The sequence below is a fragment of the Pongo pygmaeus genome, chromosome 19, assembly GCF_028885625.2.
Source record: "Pongo pygmaeus isolate AG05252 chromosome 19, NHGRI_mPonPyg2-v2.0_pri, whole genome shotgun sequence".
In the NCBI taxonomy this organism is placed as follows: Eukaryota; Metazoa; Chordata; class Mammalia; order Primates; family Hominidae; genus Pongo; species Pongo pygmaeus.
In genome coordinates this window covers 46,634,768-46,652,764 of record NC_072392.2, presented here as the reverse complement: position 1 = coordinate 46,652,764, position 17,997 = coordinate 46,634,768, and the positions used below count along the sequence as shown (strand labels likewise).

The following is a 17,997-nucleotide window of genomic DNA, read 5'->3' as shown; positions in this document are numbered from 1 at the left end:
CAGTGTGGAGTGAAAGACAGCAACTTCGGCGGGGGGGGGCGGTCACCTGACACTGCAACCCATTTCCCCACCAAACAGGGTTGAGGTGGGCCAGGCTGGGGTGGTGGCTGCCTGGGAGGGCCTGGGGACGGTGCAGTCCTGCCTTCTCCTTTTTTCCATATTAGGTCATGGGAAAGCGTAGCTGGAGGGCCCGCCCGAATCACAGGTGACAGGCCTGAGAGCAGTGGCACGCACACGCACACGCGCGGCACCCAGCACGAGGATTTGGAGAAATGAGGCAAATTCCTGATGATGGGCGGGGAGGGGGCCCCCAGCCACCTGGGAGCTGGCAGGTGGCCCGTGGTGATGAAAGCCCAGGGGAATGGAAACAGAGGAGCAAGCCTGTTGTAGTCGTGACGCCCACTTGGTGGCCTATAAAGGAAGCATGTGAACCCCGGCAGCCCTACACAACTTGGGGCCCCTCTCCTCCCCAGCCCTTCTCCTGTGTGCCTGCCTCCTGCCGCCGCCACCATGACCACGACCATCCGCCAGTTCACCTCCTCCAGCTCCATCAAGTGCTCCTCCGGCCTGGGGGCGGCTCGTCCTGCACTTCCTGCCGGCTGTCTGGCGGCCTGGGTGCCGGCTCCTGCAGGCTGGGATCTGCTGGTGGCCTGGGCAGCGCCCTCGGGGCAGCAGCTACTCCAGCTGCTACAGCTTTGGCTCTGGCGGTGGCTATGGCAGCAGCTTTGGGGGCGTTGATGGGCTGCTGGCCGGAGGTGAGAAGGCCACCATGCAGAACCTCAATGACCGCCTGGCCTCCTACCTGGACAAGGTGCGCGCCCTGGAGGAGGCCAACACTGAGCTGGAGGTGAAGATCCGTGACTGGTACCAGAGGCAGGCCCCGGGGCCCACCTGTGCCTACAGCCAGTACTACAGGACAATCAAGGAGCTGCAGAACAAGGTAGGGCCTGCTGGTGGGAGGGGTCTCCAGGGGGCATGACTTCTTTCCCCCAACTCCTGCCCTGGCCAAAGGCCTAGAGTCCAGCCATAGGGTCTCAGGGAGCCAAGGGTGGTTTGGCTGTGGCTTAGCTTCTGGGAACCTGCCTTGGGGCCCCTGTGTGGCCCACATGCCCCTTTTCTGGGGGCAGCAGGCTGAGTCAGGAACAAACAGGCCTCGTGGAGCCCCGGGAGCCTCAGTTTCTCCCTGGTGGAGCTCCTCCACCTGGAGAGGTTGTAGGATGAGGCAGGAGGATGTAGATGGAGGGCTGGACCCGTGGGCTGCTGGATGCATGGTGTCTTGCGTCAGCAGGAGGGGGTTTTGGGAGATGTGGAGTGGGGGTGTCTGAGTGAGCTCCCGATATCACCTGCTGCAGGGGGAGGCAGAAAGGAGAGGGTGGGACCTCAGAGTGGGGAAGGCCTCTGATGTGCCTTATTTGGGGATTTTTCTGGCTTCTCCTTTCCTCCTGCTGTCCCTTAAGACGGGCTCAGCAAACCCCAGGGGGTGGGGCTGCTGGCTGGAGCCCAGGGTTAGGGATTAGGAGGGGTCCTGACTTCTGATTTGGAACCACTCTTTGGTGAGGGCTCCTTTAGCCCCCTTTTTGGGGGAGCCTGTCAGGGGCACCCTCTAGCTGATTGTAAAACTAGGGGGTTGCCCACATCCCCTCCCTTGTTCTAGAATTCTGGGACAGCTTCTGCCCTGTGGACATTTTCCCTTTCTTTTCTGGTTGCCTCATACTCCCAGCCAGCTGTCTCTTCTCTTTTAAGGCTGAGCCTGGCATGGGGGTCTGGTGGGGTACTGAGTAGCAGGCAAAGAAGAGGCACCTTTCAGCCCTTCAGACTCCTGCTTGCCCTTCCTCTGCCAATAATACAGCATGGGGCAAGGGAGGGGCTGGGTGGGAAAAGAGGCCCCCAGGCAGGAAGATCTGCTCAGAACCCTGGTGTGGGCTCAGCCACCCCCAACCAATGACCTGACTACTCTCCCATCTCCTCAGATCCTCACAGCCACCGTGGACAATGCCTACATCCTGCTACAGATTGACAATGCCCATCTGGCTGCTGCTGACTTCCGCACCAAGTGAGTCCTAGCTGTGGGCTTGGGCAGCCTGGGCCAGCTGGGGGAGGATCTCAGGGTACCCCTCCTGACCCCAGGACTCCTTGGTTGCTTGTGGCAAGGCCCAGGAGCTCAGGGTGGTGCAGTCCTAGGAGCCCCACTCCTTAGTCCAGGATGCAGTGAAGGCAGCCGGTTCTAAAGGTTGCTGGGCTTAGGCAGGGAATAGAAGAGAGGGAGAGGAGGTGAGAGGCAGAGAGAAGTAAGGAAGCTGGTGGGCATGGGATCTGGCCCTGTGATGGTCCCGGTGCCCCGGGGCTGGAATTCATTTCCACTCGACCCTCTCATCAGCCCTTCCAACCCGTTAGAGTCCTGGCAAAATGAAGGCAGGTGAGCAGCCAGGACCTGGACCTGCAGGTCCAAGCAGCCTGGGCTGAAGTCCCTGATTCCCAAGGCAGGTTTGAGACAGAGCAGGCCCTGCACCTGAGTGTGGAGGCCGACATCAATGGCCTGCGCAGGGTGCTGGATGAGCTGACCCTGGCCAGAGCCGACCTGGAGATGCAGATTGAGAACCTCAAGGAGGAGCTGGCCTACCTGAAGAAGAACCATGAGGAGGTGAGGTGGCTGGGGCAGAAGGTCAAAGATGCTGAGGAGTGCGTGGCAGAGCCCCGGGGCTGGGCCATGTCTGAGGCCGTGGGAGAGAGCAGAGCAGGTGCACTGCGATTAGTCACCTTAGAGAGCTTCCCTGTCTGCAGAGCCCTGATCCTTGGGGTCCAGCGTGCAGGGCAGACTCCTCTTTGTACCACACTGCTTCTCGGTACCCAAGGAACCTCTCAAGGGCCCGCAGAGGTTCCCTCTACCTGCCCTGGCCTCCCTCACGAGGGTGGGGGATAAGTAAGGAAGTCTCCTTCTTGTCCCATTTCAAACTCTCAAAGCTGAACATCTACATAGAAGCTTGGAAATTAGAGGGGAAATTTTTGGGGCATAGGCCTATAATTAGATTTTATTTTGGAGAGCCCTTGGTCTAATGGGGGAGATAGAGTCTGATGGTTGAGGCAATACTCAGCAGATGAATGAAAATCATTTAGAGGGTCAGATAGAGCAGAGGGAGAACAAAGGAGGGGTCCTTGTGGGGAGTGGGGTCCCCTTGTGGGGGAAGGCTTGGGAGTGAGAGGTCAGGATGGGTCCAGATGCGCACATCCACATCCCCTTTTTCCATAGGAGATGAATGCCCTGCGAGGCCAGATGGCTGGTGAGATCAATGTGGAGATGGATGCTGCCCCAGGCATGGACCTGAGCCGCATCCTGAACGAGATGCGTGACCAGTATGAGAAGATGGCAGAGAAGAACCGCAAGGATGCCGAGGATTGGTTCTTCAGCAAGGTGGGGGCTGCTGCAGGCCAGAGGTCTCTCTTTTGGGGCTGGGGCTCAGGGGCCTTAGCACTGACAGTAAGCCCACAGCCAGGTGTCTTGGAGGTCCCCCCTCCTCAGCAAGCTGCGTGGACCACAGGGTCACCCCCTGCATCAACAGACCTGGAGCTGAGCTCAAGCTGGGATCTGGGGGGTGGGTGGGGAGGTAGGGAGCCCCTACAGAATAAAGGCAGAGGGTAAGTACCTTGGGAGTCCCCACCTCTCTCTCAAGAAGTCAGGAACTAGCACCAAGAGCCAGGCTACATGTTCTGGCTGGTTCTCAAGTTTCCAGTCTGTGCCTCCCACACGCAGGGATTAACCATAAAAAGTTAACATTTCAAATGGCATGTTTCTGGGCTTTGGGACGTGGGAAGCTGGTAAGAAGGCACCACTCTCCCCACAGTTAGATTTGGGAGGAGGCCTGACTTGGGAGAGGGATCCAAGCTCACACCACCCTGTCCTGTGTCCTGTCTGCAGACAGAGGAGCTGAACTGTGAGGTGGCTACCAACAGCGAGCTGGTCCAGAGTGGTAAGAGCGAGATTTTGGAGCTCTGGCGCACCATGCAGGCCTTGGAGATCAAGCTGCAGTCCCAGCTCAGCGTGGTAGGAACAGTCCTGTGCATGGGGGTGGGCCCAGAAGAGGACACTGACAACCCTCACTGACCCCTGGTCTTCCTGCCGTCCTGCAGAAAGCATCCCTGGAGGGCAACCTGGCGGAGACAGAGAACTGCTACTGCGTGCAGCTGTCCCAGATCCAGGGGCTGATCGGCAGCGTGGAGGAGCAGCTGGCCCAGCTTCGCTGCGAGATGGAGCAGCAGAACCAGGAGTACAAGATCCTGCTGGACGTGAAGACGTGGCTGGAGCAGGAGATTGCCACCTACCACCGCCTGCTGGAGGGCGAGTATGCCCAGTGAGTGGGGGAGCCTGGGGTCAGGGCTGCAGACCTCTTGGCAGGGGTGGGGCTCTCAGACTCACATCTAATTTCCTCTCTGTTTTTTTTTTTTTTCTTTCAGCCTGACTCAGTACAAGAAAGAACATAAGCATCTTTGTGGCTGAGGCCCTGGGGATTGGGTGCATGGGACAGGGAGCCCACCTGCACACTGCTGGGGCAGGGTCCCCAGGAGCTCCAGGAGTTGATGGCTGTCCCTCAGCAGGGGTGGGGGAAGTAACCCATTAGCGCCGAGGATTGATACTCAGGAAAAGATCAAATGAGAGAGACGCCGTCTGGTCTGATGGGGGTGGGCCAGGGAACTGGTCCTTACCTTGGAGATCCTAGTCTGATGGAGGAGACAGGTCCCAGCTCTGGAGATTGTCATCTGATGGGAAGATAGGAAAATGGTCTCATGATCTTTGCTCTTGACAGCTTTTGGATGAGCAAAAACAGTCCTGTCTCTGGGGACGCTAGCCTGGTGGGAGATAGGGACATGGTCCTTGTCCTCCAAATTCCAGTCTGATGGAGAATATATGATCCTAGTCCCAGGGTTCTTAGTCTAATGGAGGAGATAGGGGCCTGGCTTTTGTCTTGGCGATCCCAGTCTGATGGGGGAGATGGGAGCAAATCTATGTCCTCCTGGAGACTGCAGAGAAATGAAGATGGATTTCATGGAGTCTACATGGCTCCTCCCTGGCAGGACACACTGGGTCAGAGTCAAATAACCCATCTGCGGAGGCAAGACTCACACGGGGCCACCGGCAGAGGGATGGGATAGAAGGGAGGCGGTGGCAGGGACAGAAGGGATGTGTGTGCAGTGTGATGTCGAGGTGCCAGTGGAGGCACTCACAGCACCTGGGGGAGGATGAGGGAGAGAGCTGGCTCCTGTCCATGAGGGCTAGGGGGCAAGCGAGGGTCTCCTGGCCCCTACCCACTTCAAAGTGCCTGCTTCTCCTGCAGTGGTGACCACCCGTCAGGTGTGTACCATTGTGGAAGAGGTCCAGGATGGCAAGGTCATCTCCTCCCGCGAGCAGGTCCACCAGACCACCCGCTGAGGACTCGGCTTCCCCAGCCAGCCCCCCAGGAGGCAGGGAGGCAGCTGCCCCATCTGCCCTGCAGTCTCTGGCCTCTCCAGCCTCAGCCCCCTGCTTCAGTCCCTTCCCCATGCTTCCCTGCCTGATGACAATAAAGCTCGTTGACTCAGCTACGAAATGTGTCCTTGTTCTGGCCCCTGAAGTGGGCACTAGGGACAAAAGGGTGAAATGGGAAGGAGTGAGGATGAGGGGAGATGGTGCTTGGCTACCCCCTGTTGTTAACTGGCAGGTCAGGGGTCAGCTTAGACCAGCATAAAGAGTAAGTCTTAGGGAAAGTTTGGACGGGGGTGCTTGCATCTTCCAAGGGTTGGAGATTTTCAGGGGGTGGTCCAGGCTGCGCTAGACCCGGGGTGGAGTCTGTGTATCAGGTGTGGTCCTAGGTGGCCACTGCTTGCCCTGTGAGTAGCTCTGTGACCTTGGGAAGTTAGGCAGTCACTTCCCCTCACTGAGCTTTGCTTTCTCATCCATAAATGGATGGGAAGATCTCAGGTGTGGGAGCCTGAATCCTCAGAGATGACTCACTCAATCAGTTGCTCCTCCCAGTCCTGTGGGCTGTGACCTCCCCTTAGATGGGGCAGGAGGTGGTCGAGGGCTGGGATAAGTACAAAGGGAGGGTGGGTGGGGGAGGCAGGCTGGGTGGTTGGGGCCCAGACACCTGTGTGAGTCTCAGGAAATCCCTGAGAGGGGCTCCCGTTGCCTCTGCCCTGGGAATGTGAGCGGGAGGCTGGTGTTTTCAGGGAAGGCTACAGACCCCAGGCAGGTATGGGAGAAAGGGTGGGGCCTCTCTCAGGGATTTTTCCTCACATGGTCAGCTGTTGCTCAGGATGCAGACGGGGCAGAGTGGGGATGCACTGCCAATGGGGTGGCTGTGCCCAGGGAGCAGTGCCACTCTCCCTGGCGGTCTGGATCCTCTTTGGTTCCCCACTAGGGACAGGGGTGGCGTGAGGGAGGGTAGAAACTGCCTCCTAGGAAAATGAGAAGGAACAGTCCTGCTCCAGCCACTCCCAGCACCCTCTGAGCACCAGCCCCAGCTCTTGCTGTTGGCAGCAAACGTGGCTGTGGGGAGCAGTCTGTGGGAGGTGAACCTGACACCTGGAAATCTTCCTTCTAGTAAATCTGGAAACTGCCAGGCGGGTTGGCCTGCTTTCCTGGTTTTCTTCAAGCAGGGGGTTAGTGGGGGGAGGATGCCTCCACCTCATCACTGCTGGACCTATGGTGTCTCTGCTGCTGCAGAATTAGACCAGGGCCCCCAAACACCCTCTCTCTCCTGGTGCCTGGAGGCTGGGGGTGGGGCCCAGACCCGAGGAGAATGGGAGTGACCAGAGCCTTCTAAGCCTGGGTTGGTGGGGGTTTGGGACTGGCAGAGGCCAGGGATAGGGGTGGGTACTGACCACTGGGGAATGGGTGACTTTGGGCTGGTCACAGGCCCTCCCTGGACCTCGGAGCTACGACATCCCTACATTCCGGGAGAGTGTTTCTCTCTGCAGGGGAGATGGCTGCCTGGAGTCGGGGACTTGCGCCTGCAGTGGCATCTGCACGACTCAAAACAAGGGCAGGCTCTGCTCCGTCACAGGCTGATGTCTCCCTGCTCTCTGGCAAAAAATGTGGCGCCATGGAGGGCAGGAGGGAGGCACTGTTTGCACCAGGCCCCCACCACACATCCCGCCACAACCAGAAGAACCAGCCCTGGGCTGCAGATGGCTCATTCTGGAGGGTGACTTCACTTATCTGAATAGTCCCCGGAAGCAGGGAGGGTCTGGGGGAAGGCGCCTCGTTGTGTGGATGGGGACACTGAGGCTCCAAGGAGCAGTGACTCAGCCCTTGTCCCGAAGCCTGGGGGGTCAATAGTGGAGACAGGCGCAGGAGGGGAGTGGGCCCCGCTTCCGTGCTGGGAAGAGGAGCCAAGCCCCCCTCCTCCCCCACCTCAGGCTCCAGGCAGGACTATCTCTCCCTCCTGTAGAGCCTGGGGTCCGCAATTACTGATGGCGTGAATGAGGAGGGGTCAGAGTGTGGGAAGGACCAGAGACAGCCCCAGACTGTGCCCCTCTGCTGGGGAAGAAGCCCTTCTCCACAAAGTGAGTGGGTGGGAGGCTCAAGAGGCCAGAATGGGGGAGGCGCCCGGTGTGCCCAGATAGCTGAGCCAGTAGAGGTAGTGGTTGCCAGGGGCTGGTGGGGAGACTTGAGTGACTTTGTCCAAGGACCCCAAGTGGGCCCAGGATGCTGGGGACATGTGCCTGGGCTGGATTGGGGATCCAGCTATGGGACTCAACGAGGGACTCACAGTTCGTCCACACCCGCCCTGCCCACTGCCCAGAATGTTTCACCCCCTGTCATCAAGGCAGAAGCTGCAGATCTGTGGTTGCTCTATGGAGCTGCCACACCTGGTCTCGTGTGATGGACACACACATAGGACTCTCAGGCCAGGCCCATGCCAGTGGTAGCCTGCCTCCAGACCCCCCTTGCAGGGGCTGACCTGGCAGCATGTCTTGTAGGGAGATGGATGTGGTGGGGGACACCCATCCAGGGCATGACATCGCTCTGCGTCTGGTTTGCACTGAGTCCAGGGGAAGGAGGAGACACCAGTCCTGACCCCGAGAGCCAGTGCCTGCCCCGAGGGGACCTGAGGGACTGACAACAGTCCCTCAGCCCTTATGCAGTGTGGGTCTCCTGTGGCAACCAAGGTTTTGGGGAGATGAGGGGAACAGAGGGAGCAGAGCCAGGCAGGTCTCCCCACATGCACAGAGCCGAGGGGATAACTGAGCTTGACAGAGGCCCGTCCTCACCCTGAGCTGTAGTGACCATTTGAAGAAACATCCCTGAGAGAGGCCCACTCTTTCTCCCACACCCCCTGGGGTCCGCAGCCTTCCCTGAGGGCACCAGCTTCCCGCTCACATTCCTGGGGTGGGGGCAACGGGAGCCCCTCTTGGGGGTTTCCTGAGACTCACACAGGAGTCCGGGCCTCTTGTTTGTGCAGAACAGGCACCCCAAGTGGGCCAGGCTGCTGAGGACATGCGCCTGGGCTGGACTGGGGACCCAGCTATGGGACTCATGGAGGGACTCACAGTTCGTCCACACCCGCCCTGCCCACTGCACAGAATGTTTCACCCCGTCATCGGGGCAGAAGCTGCGGATCTGTGGTTGGATTGTGAAGGGCTATGACAGCCCCACTTTCAGAAGGGGGACGTCAAACATGCAGGAGGGGAGAAGACCCCCGAAGGTGGGCCTGGCACTCACAGATTTCCCCAGATCCCGGGAGCCGTCACGGGGCAGAGCCTGGGCCTGGACATTCGTTCTCCCCCAGGAACCCTGCTTCTTCTGTTTCTCTGCAGGGCCCCAGCACCCCATCGTGGCCTGACTTTAGTGTATTGGTGTATTGGGGTTGTCTTTACCACCTTCTCCCCCAGAAGACTATGTCTCCAGGGCTTCTCTGTCTTGTTCTTTGAGTCTGAGTGCCCAGCACAGTGCCAGGCACATAGTAGGTGCTTTATAAACACCTGCTCATAAACATAACGCTAGCCACCAGCCTTTGCCAGGTGCTTTATTTATTTGGCCTCGAATCCCCTAATATGCCTGTGAGGCAGGGCTGTTATTCCCATTTCCCAGAGAAGGAAACTGAGGCTCAGAGAGGCTGAATGTCCTGCCCAAGTTTTCGCCCCTGCTTGCCCCGATTCCAGGCTGCTCTGTCCTGGCTCAGTGGGGCTCTACTTTTCCTTCCTCCTGCCCTGAAGCCTGTGGCTCTGGCTTGTCCACCCGGGGCTGGGGGCCCTGCCGCAGCCCCCTCTCTCCCCTCAGCTTCTCTGTCTCCCTCCTCAGCCCCCTAAGCTGCCTCCTGCCTTCCCAGCCTGAGTTGGCTAGGGAGCTTGTAAAACAGCCCCACCAGCAGGCTTGTCCTGAGTGGTGCTGATGCAGGAGTTGGAGCAGGGCTGCGAATCTTCTTGGGGACTCTGATGATCTGTCTGGTTGGAGAATCACTGCAAGCCAAGGCGCGGCATTGGCCAACGGTGTTTCCTGGCCTCCTCAGGTATGCCATGATCTCATGCCTCATGCTTGACATGGGCAGGACGAAGGAGGGAGGAAGGAGGCAGGGTGTGGGGAGGAATCCTCTGCCTGGAGAATGCCCACCGGGCTTCTCTGTGCTCACCAGGCTTAGTGGTCCTGGCCCTTGGTCACCTTGGGGCAGGTGTGCATCACTGATGCAGAGGAAACACCTCCTCCTCCTCTGTCAACTCAGATCTTCTGAGGCCTTGCTGGTGCCTCCCTCTGCTGGGACCCTTTCCGGGATCAAGGCCAGGAGGGCAGCCCCCTCCTCTACTGCTGAGGCTCAGCAGTATCAACTCTAACCCCATCGAGGGGATTTCAAGGCCTGTACTGATTTGGTCCCAATTTAGCTTTATTATCCATATTTACCCCCACTGCTCTGCAGCTCCACTGAAGCACCCCCTGTTTCCTCTGAGCCCACTATGTCACACCCAGGACTCTGCCTCAGCTGGGCCTCCACTGCCCGCCCCTCTATAGATGCCTAAATCCCGGGCAGTTATGCAGACACAACTAAAGTTCCATCCCTTCCATGAACCCTTCCCCAATCCCTTGGTGGAAGGTCACTTCTTCCCCTCATGAGGTTCTGAGCTTTCATTTCTTTTTCTACTAAGAGTCTTAGCACTGTCTGCTAAATGCTACAATTACCTGTTCACATTCGCTACCTGCCCCCACGAGACCAGGGGCATCTCAGAAACAAAGATCATTAAAACCAACTAAATCTATTTCTAATTATAAAATGAGGTATGCCGATTGATTGTGAAAGAATAAAATAATAAAGTATGGAACATTTTTAAAAAGCATATAGATCTGGCTACAGAGCTTTAGTGAGAAGGAACTAGCTAAGTGTGGTCTGGGGTGACACCAATATCTCACCTCCTCTCACTGTGGAAACCACTTCCCCATAAACAGCCCCAAGACAAGTGAGCACTTGAACTATTCTTGCAAATACCCTGAGCCCTGTGGCCACCAAGAACCCCTAGCATGCGCAAGTCAACAAGACACCATGGTGCTTAAAAACCATCCTCTCTCATCAGCTGCCATTTCCGTCTTCCCATGACTCAGGGCTTACCTCTTGAGAGAAGGGGACACAGCTTAGACCCCAGAAGGGGGCCGGTGACTGAGTGCCCAAGCCCTGTCCTCTTCTGTGCACACCCCCAAATCCCCAACTTCCTGCTAGTTCTTCTCACCCCCAAATCCCCAACTTCCTGCCAGTTTTTCTTATCCCCAAATCATCCCCTGAATAGTGCTGTCTCCATCTACTTCCTTCTGATTTTATCACTGGGTAGAAGGAGTTGGCTCACTTGTCCCCAGTGAAAAATGACTCAGGGTCACACTGCTCCTTCCCTCAGAATGCCCAGGTCCCCAAGCACCAAGGTGTCTGCTGCTTTTCCTAGGACCCCCAGAAGCCTCTTAGCAAAATGGTAGATGGCAATTATGAGACTCACAGCTGGTGCCAGGTAAGGGCTGGTGCTCCTGCCCATCTCTGGAGAGAGGCAGGACTTGGAGGGAGGCAGCCTGCAAGGGCACCAGCTGGTATGAGGGCCATCCTGGGGACCCCAGGCCTTTGAGGTCCTATCTGGTGATGGGACACAGGGAAGGGCCAGAGATGTGTTTTCTGGCCTGACCTGGGGTCTGCAAGGAAACAGGAAAGAGCTGCCCCCAGCAGAGGGAAGAGAGGAGGAAGTGTTAGCAGGAGAATGCTGCCTGAGGAGACCCCCTGAGCCACTGAGGAAAGGTCTAGGGAGCTGAGGTTGGATAAAGAGTCCTGAGCAAGTGGACAGGCCCTACGCTTGCCAAGACAGAGAGGGGACCAGGAATTCCCTTGCTGATTCCTCAATTTTTATAACTCTGTCTTTTAACAGCTTCCAGACTGAAAGCGGCTGAGACTGGCAGGTCTGTGCCAACCCCATCGAGTTCTGGTGCCAAGTGCATCATTGACCTTAGAGTTGAATCCCTGAGTGACCTGGAAGCAACAAGACACTGTTACATTTGTGGCAGATTAGGAAGCAGGGGCCCAGGCCCTAGGGACGTCCCTTCAGTTCCTGAACCTACCCCTACCCAAGCAACCTCACTCTGGGACTCTTCTTAACATGCATTTCAACTTACCTAGATTATTTAATTTTTGTAATGTATTTCTATGTGTTCTTGACTGCTTGTCAGAAGGGATCCCACAACGCTGTCTACACCCCTTCCTCAGCCCCTCCAGTCACACAGTGGTTGACATATATTCAGGCACATGGCTATTCTTTGCGGCTCTCATACAAGGTGGGTGGCTACGTTCAGCTTTTTCTAGAGGACATAGTTCCAAAGCTGTCAACCAACAAATATTTGTAGAACATTATTTATCATTTCTGTGTTCCGCTATGTAAAACAATGAATTCGTTTTGAGTAAACCAGTCTTAAACTGTTGGTGATTCTATTGGCTTTGTTTTGTGACAAAGCAAGGCGGTGGGATGGGAGGGGAAGAGTAGAAAACTCTGAAGAGGGGAAGTCAGCAGAAAGGAAATGACAATAATGCCTCTTCCCAAATAATGAAACACTATTTCATAAAACAATGATTATTTTATAAAATATTATGCACCCAGTGTATAATGCATATGAACTAGGTAAATTTGTGCTTGATATATATACTCGTGCATTTAAGTTTATTTTTCTCACAAGTCAAGCTCTCTTAAAAATTACTCACTGTCCTTCAAATTCTAACAATGTCTCCAAGGGCTAAGTATTATTAATATTCCCATTTGATAGAAGAGGAAATGTTGGCTCAGAGAGTTAAAACAGCTTGTCCACGGTCATGCAGCGAATAAATAATGTAACCAATATGCAAACCTCTGAGAAGCCCAGAACCACCTGGGATGGTTGTTTAAAATGCTCACAAGAGAACTGGGTTTGGTTGTGGGAATCTAGATTTTTACCAACCCCCCCAAGTGATACACATGCAGACTAAAGACAAAAAAACTACTGAATTTGTCAATAAGACTTTTTTTTTTTTTTTGAGATGGAGTCTTGCTCTGTTGCCCAGGCTGGAGTGCAGTGGCACAATGTCAGCTCACTGCAACCTTCGCCTCCCGGGTTCAAGCAATTCTCCTGCCTCAGTCCCCCAAGTAGCTGGGACTATAGATGCCCGCCACCATGCCCAGCTAATTTTTGTATTTTTAGTAGAGATGGGGTTTCACCATATTGGCCAGGCTGGTCTCAAACTTCTGACCTTGTGATCTGCCCACCTCAGTCTCCCAGTTTTGTTTGTTTGTTTGTTTGTTTGTAGATGGAGTCTTGCTCTGTTGCCCAGTCTGGAGTGCAGTGGTGCAATCTCAACTCACTGCAACCTCTGCCTCCCGGGTTCAAGCGATTCTCCTCCCTCGGCCTCCCAAGTAGCTGGGATTACAGGTGCATGCCAACACACCTGACTAATTTTTGTATTTTTAGTAGAGACGGGGCTTCACCATGTTGGCCAGGCTGGTCTTGAACTCCTGAACTTGAGAGATCTGCCTGCCGAGGCCTCCCGAAGTGCTGGGATTACAGGCATAAGCCACTGCACCCGGCCTCAATAAGAATTTAGCCACTCTTTTAAAAATAAGACGCACATGGTAATAGACTTCTTACCTGGGTATTATTTCCCTAGAATCCATGCTCCACAAAATCGACGGTTAACATTAAAGAAAGGAAAGACAGTCAGCCAACATGTACAACAAGATTTCTATTGTGAATGCAGAATTATTTGACGGATTGCCTAGACTGAGGTTAAGAAACTATGGTCCTCAGAACAAATCTAGTATGACTCCTGTTTTGTAAACAAAGTTTTGTTGAAACAGAGCCATTCCCGCCCTTTTATGTATTATCTATCGCAGCTTTCCTAAGACAAAGGTGGCATCACATTATTGCAACAGAGATTATATAGCCCACAAAGACAACAATATTTACTATCTGGCCTTTTATAGAAAACGTTGGCTAACTCCTGGCCTATGTTTTAGTATATACTTTTTTAAGTATAAGAAAGTTAGACTGAGTCAGGATTCCTGCTGTACAATGCAAGGGGGAGAAATTCAACACACTTGTGAGAAATGCAAAATATATTAACTTTTTGATAAGCCCTACTTACTTTGTGTGTTTTAAATAATCTATTTTTTAGTATCAAAAAGTGACATTTTGGTAATCAGCATTTTTGAAGAGCAATGACACGGTCTGTAGAAAAATTTAAAATTTACATACTCTTCAATCTATCTTATTTCTAGGAATCTATTTCAAGAAACACTATCTAAAGAAACAAAGGAGGGCCAAGCACGGTGGCTCACTCCTATAATCCCCGCACTTTGAGAGGCGGAAGCAGGTAGATAGCTTGAGGTCAGGAGTTGGAGACCAGCCTGGCCAACACGGTGAAACTTCATCTCTACCAAAATACAAAAATTAGCCGGGCATGGTGGCAGGCGCCTGTAATCCCAGCTACCTGGGAGGCTGAGGCAAGAGAATTGCTTGAACCTGGGAGGCAGAGGTTGCAGTGAGCCGAGATCGTGCCACTGCACTCCAGCCTGTGTGACAGAGTGAGACTCCGTCTCAAAAAAAAAAACAAAAGAAAAGACGCAAAGTGTTGGCACATTGCTGTTGTTTGCAGCTCTGTTTGTAAAAACAACCAATAGAAATAAATTCTTTAAAATATGAATAGTTTAAACCATGATGGTATAGCCACATAATAAACATGAAATTACTGAAAAGAATAAAGTAGATATACATACTGAAATGAAAGGTATCTATGATAGTAATGTAAAACTATGTATATAGAATATACATTTGATATGTGTATCTCTATACCAATATCTATATTACCACATATTTATTAGATAACTGTACATCTAATAACATTTGCCTTGGTAAAAGCTATGTATATTTACATAAACATAAGAAGAACATTTGATGTGATTAAATCTATTAAATGTGATTTCCCTGGCAACCATGATTTTTAAGAAATGAGGAGCTCCACTTTTCATTTTCCATTATCTGTGCTTTGATTTTCATAAGTATGAGTATGAGATTTTTAATTCAAAAACCAAGATTTGAGAAGTTGGGGCTTGCGCTAAAAACTGGTTCTCTCTTACTTCTCTCGAACCACTTGCTCTGGGTCCCCGGGGCACGAGCTTTGCAGATTTCAGTCTAGTTCAGAGAACTTCAGGAATGTTTGCTGCTGTTATGTTACCCATTGTTTCAAGAGATCAAGGCAACAAACGTGTCCTGTCTAGATCCAAAGAGTACATTTGGACTCTCTCTCTCTACACACACACACACACACACACACACACACACAGAGAGAGAGAGAGAAAGACACACACACCTGCATAAATAGCTTCTCTCATGCAATATTTTATAATCCCTTCCAATTTTGAGATATTCCTCCTCTAGCCCATCATAGCAAACCAGCTAGGGCAAATGTGGGGGCATTATCCGGAATCATGATAGTAGCAACCTCTGCCTTGATGAAGCCATAGAGTCTTATCCTTTCTTCCCCTAAGGGCTCTCAACCTCTGATGACTGGCACCATTGGCCCATGAACTTTAAAATATTTCAAATAGATCTAGGATTTATTTCACATCTCAACAACATGAATAGTGCATAAATCCTTCATATATTAGATGAATACTAAACTGACAGCCTATTATAATCAGGGGAAAGGAAAAGCAAAAGATTCTAATAGACTGCAAGTTCACATTGGCTGGGCCTCTTTCCTTGGTTAATCTCTTTTTTAAGGGTAAGTGACAGACAAAGCAGTGCTCACTAAATAGTCCACGTGATCCCCTTCATGGCATTTGCATTGGGCTCTTGTGGCTAATTCTGGCCAATGAACTGTAAGATTAAGTGAAGCATGTCACTTCTGGACCAAGACAGTTAAAAGCAGTATGCCTTTTCTGTCTTCTTTCTCATTCCAGAATCTACAGCTACAGGATGGAAGCAGCCTGAATTCCCGAGTCACCACCTGGAGGAGAGCTGCTCTAGGATCAGCACTGCTCCGAGTGTAGTTCATGGGTCAGCAGCATCAGGATCACCTGAAATCTCATTAGAAAGGCAGAATCTTGAGCCTTACCTGAGACCTGTACTATCAGAGTCTCAGGTGGAACCCGGGAATCTGTGTTTAAACAAGCCCACCACAGGATTCTGATGCAACCAAATGTTGAGAACCAGTGATCTAGCCCACATCAGATTTTGTGTGAGTGGGAAACTTTTACCTTGTTATTCCATTGGGGGTTTGTTTGTTATCTGGGTACAACCTATACTATCCTTACTGTTATAGAGTATAAACATAAAATGCTTAACTGTTCTCCAATCATCAGCTCCACCTTAACATCTTGGAGAGATCCCATCATGTTTTGGTCACATCCAGTTATTAAAATTCCTTCAGTTTAGAACTCTAATATTGAATTTGATTTAAATAACATTTCTACTTCTTCCTTTCTCCCCGCCCTCAACCAGAGAAAAACAGCTCAGGGAGTTGGAGTGCAATGAAGCTTTAGTTTGGTTCAGAGATGCTCACCTTCCTTCTCTTTTTAACTCCTCTGGTATGGTGGGAAGAGGGGTGGTTTGTGTGGGGGTAATATAAGGAGAAAATGTTGCTGGATGTGGTGGCTTGTGCCTGTAATCTCAGTGCTTTGGGAGGCCAGGGCCAGAGGAATACTTGAGGCCAGGAGTTGGAAACCAGCCTGGGCAACACAGTGAGACCCAGTCTCTACAAAAAAATTTTTTTTTAACTTAGCAGGCATGGTAGTGTGCAGCTATAGTCCTAGCTACTCAGGGGGCTGAAGCAGGAGGATTGCTTGAGCCCAGAAGTTCTAGTCTGCAGTGGGTTGTGATCACACCACTGTACTCCAGTCTGGGTGACAGAGCAAGATCCTGTCTCTAAAAGAAATTTTTTTAATTTAAATTTTTAAAAGAGAGAGAGAAAAAATTCTTTTAACTACCTACAGATGTAGTCCCTGCCCCCACTGCTATGTTATCCCTGCATCTTTTTAAAAAATATTGAAATTATGGGCAATGCATGTATATTTTCCTCAGACTGATGGGCGTTCCTGAGGGTCCTCTCTCTGCATAGTTTCTTAGGTGAGAGATCCCACCCTTGCCCAACATCTTCCACCTCTTTCTTCTGCTCACACCACTGGCAGCATACCCTGGGCCTTTGCTAGCCTGGAAGACACTGTTGAGCATGTTACACAAAAGCACCATGAAGCAACCTAGCCCTGTGGGAGTGCAAGACCTTACAGGTGATGGGCAGACTAGCTTTCAGCACCCTCTTGCCCAGACGTCCAGGGGCCTTTATAGACAGCAGCCCTGAGACCACCCCACCTGCTACTGCTAAGATCCTTGTAAGCTAAGCAGTGGATCTCCTATTGGTGGGATGAGCACTTTAAGACTCAAAGGGGATATTATTAATAATTATGCTGGCACAACTGGCATAAACTGGGTCACTTCCCAGACAAAATGGGACATGTGATTCCCCCAACCTGTGTGGAGTGTCACTGGGAGGATGGCTCGAGCCCAGCTCCCTTCCACAGGATCATTCGGCCAATGGAAAGCTCATTCCATGTGGTGGGAGAGCAGCCTCCAACAATCCTTTTCCCTGCTTTGGTTCCTATCTCCTGTTTTCTTTTCCCCTGCTAATTTTGGCTCAGGCAAATCATGAGGTTCACTGTGTAAGCTGACATCCAACTGGAAAAGGAGTTGCCTTGTTTGCAGGCACTTCCAGTTTGTACAAGTTACCCTCTGGAGACCCCTTCACTGGGCTTCAAGAGCAGTTAGAAGTAAAGACCTCTCCTTCACAAAGGTGGAACCCACTAGGGTGGCCACTTTCTTTCCTCTTCCTACGTCTACAATGCCCTGGAAGGATTGTCTGGCCCCAGTTGTTAGTGACTTAGTTTAGAATATAAAGTCTATAATGAAAACTTAGCCTCAGATTTGCGAACTAGCCATCATTTGGGGCAACAGGGTATATCCCAATCAAAATCCTTTTACAACCAGTAAAATAATTCAGGAAAATACAGAATGGCAAAGGGGTATATTATTACTGCGTTATTAATGTAAAAATTGAGTATAGTGTTGAATAAAGTGAGAAAATCCCTAAGACAACTGGCATATAACAGGAGAGTCTGGATTGAACCCCCAATTTGGGAAAAACATGTCTGGTGTGATGTCATCACAGGCAGGGGATTGGTCGTCTGCACATATCAAGACAGAATTAATATGAGAAAGTTACATACATTTGGTAGATACTAGTTGGGTTCCAAGGTCTTTCTCTCTCTTCCTCTTTTATCCTTAAATGATTCTTTGGAAAAGCAACCCCTCTGGTAGTTTGTGTGGTTTTGAGCCCATCAACATTGCTTATTATAGACACTGATCAGCTCAAAAGAATCAGTAAATCCACCTCCCTGGCCACAAAGATGAATTAAGATATAGGCTGGCAAACTTGCTCTGTAAAGGACCAAATGGAAACTACTTCAGGTTTTGTGGGTCTTACGGTGTCT

The 17,997-nt window shown here is 52.0% G+C and overlaps 1 pseudogene; it reads left to right on the top strand.

Annotated features, from left to right (window-relative positions):
- The first annotated feature begins 510 nt into the window (after window positions 1–510).
- LOC129018313 (keratin, type I cytoskeletal 17-like) lies at window positions 511–5,422 on the top strand (annotated as a pseudogene).
- The last annotated feature ends 12,575 nt before the right edge of the window (window positions 5,423–17,997 follow it).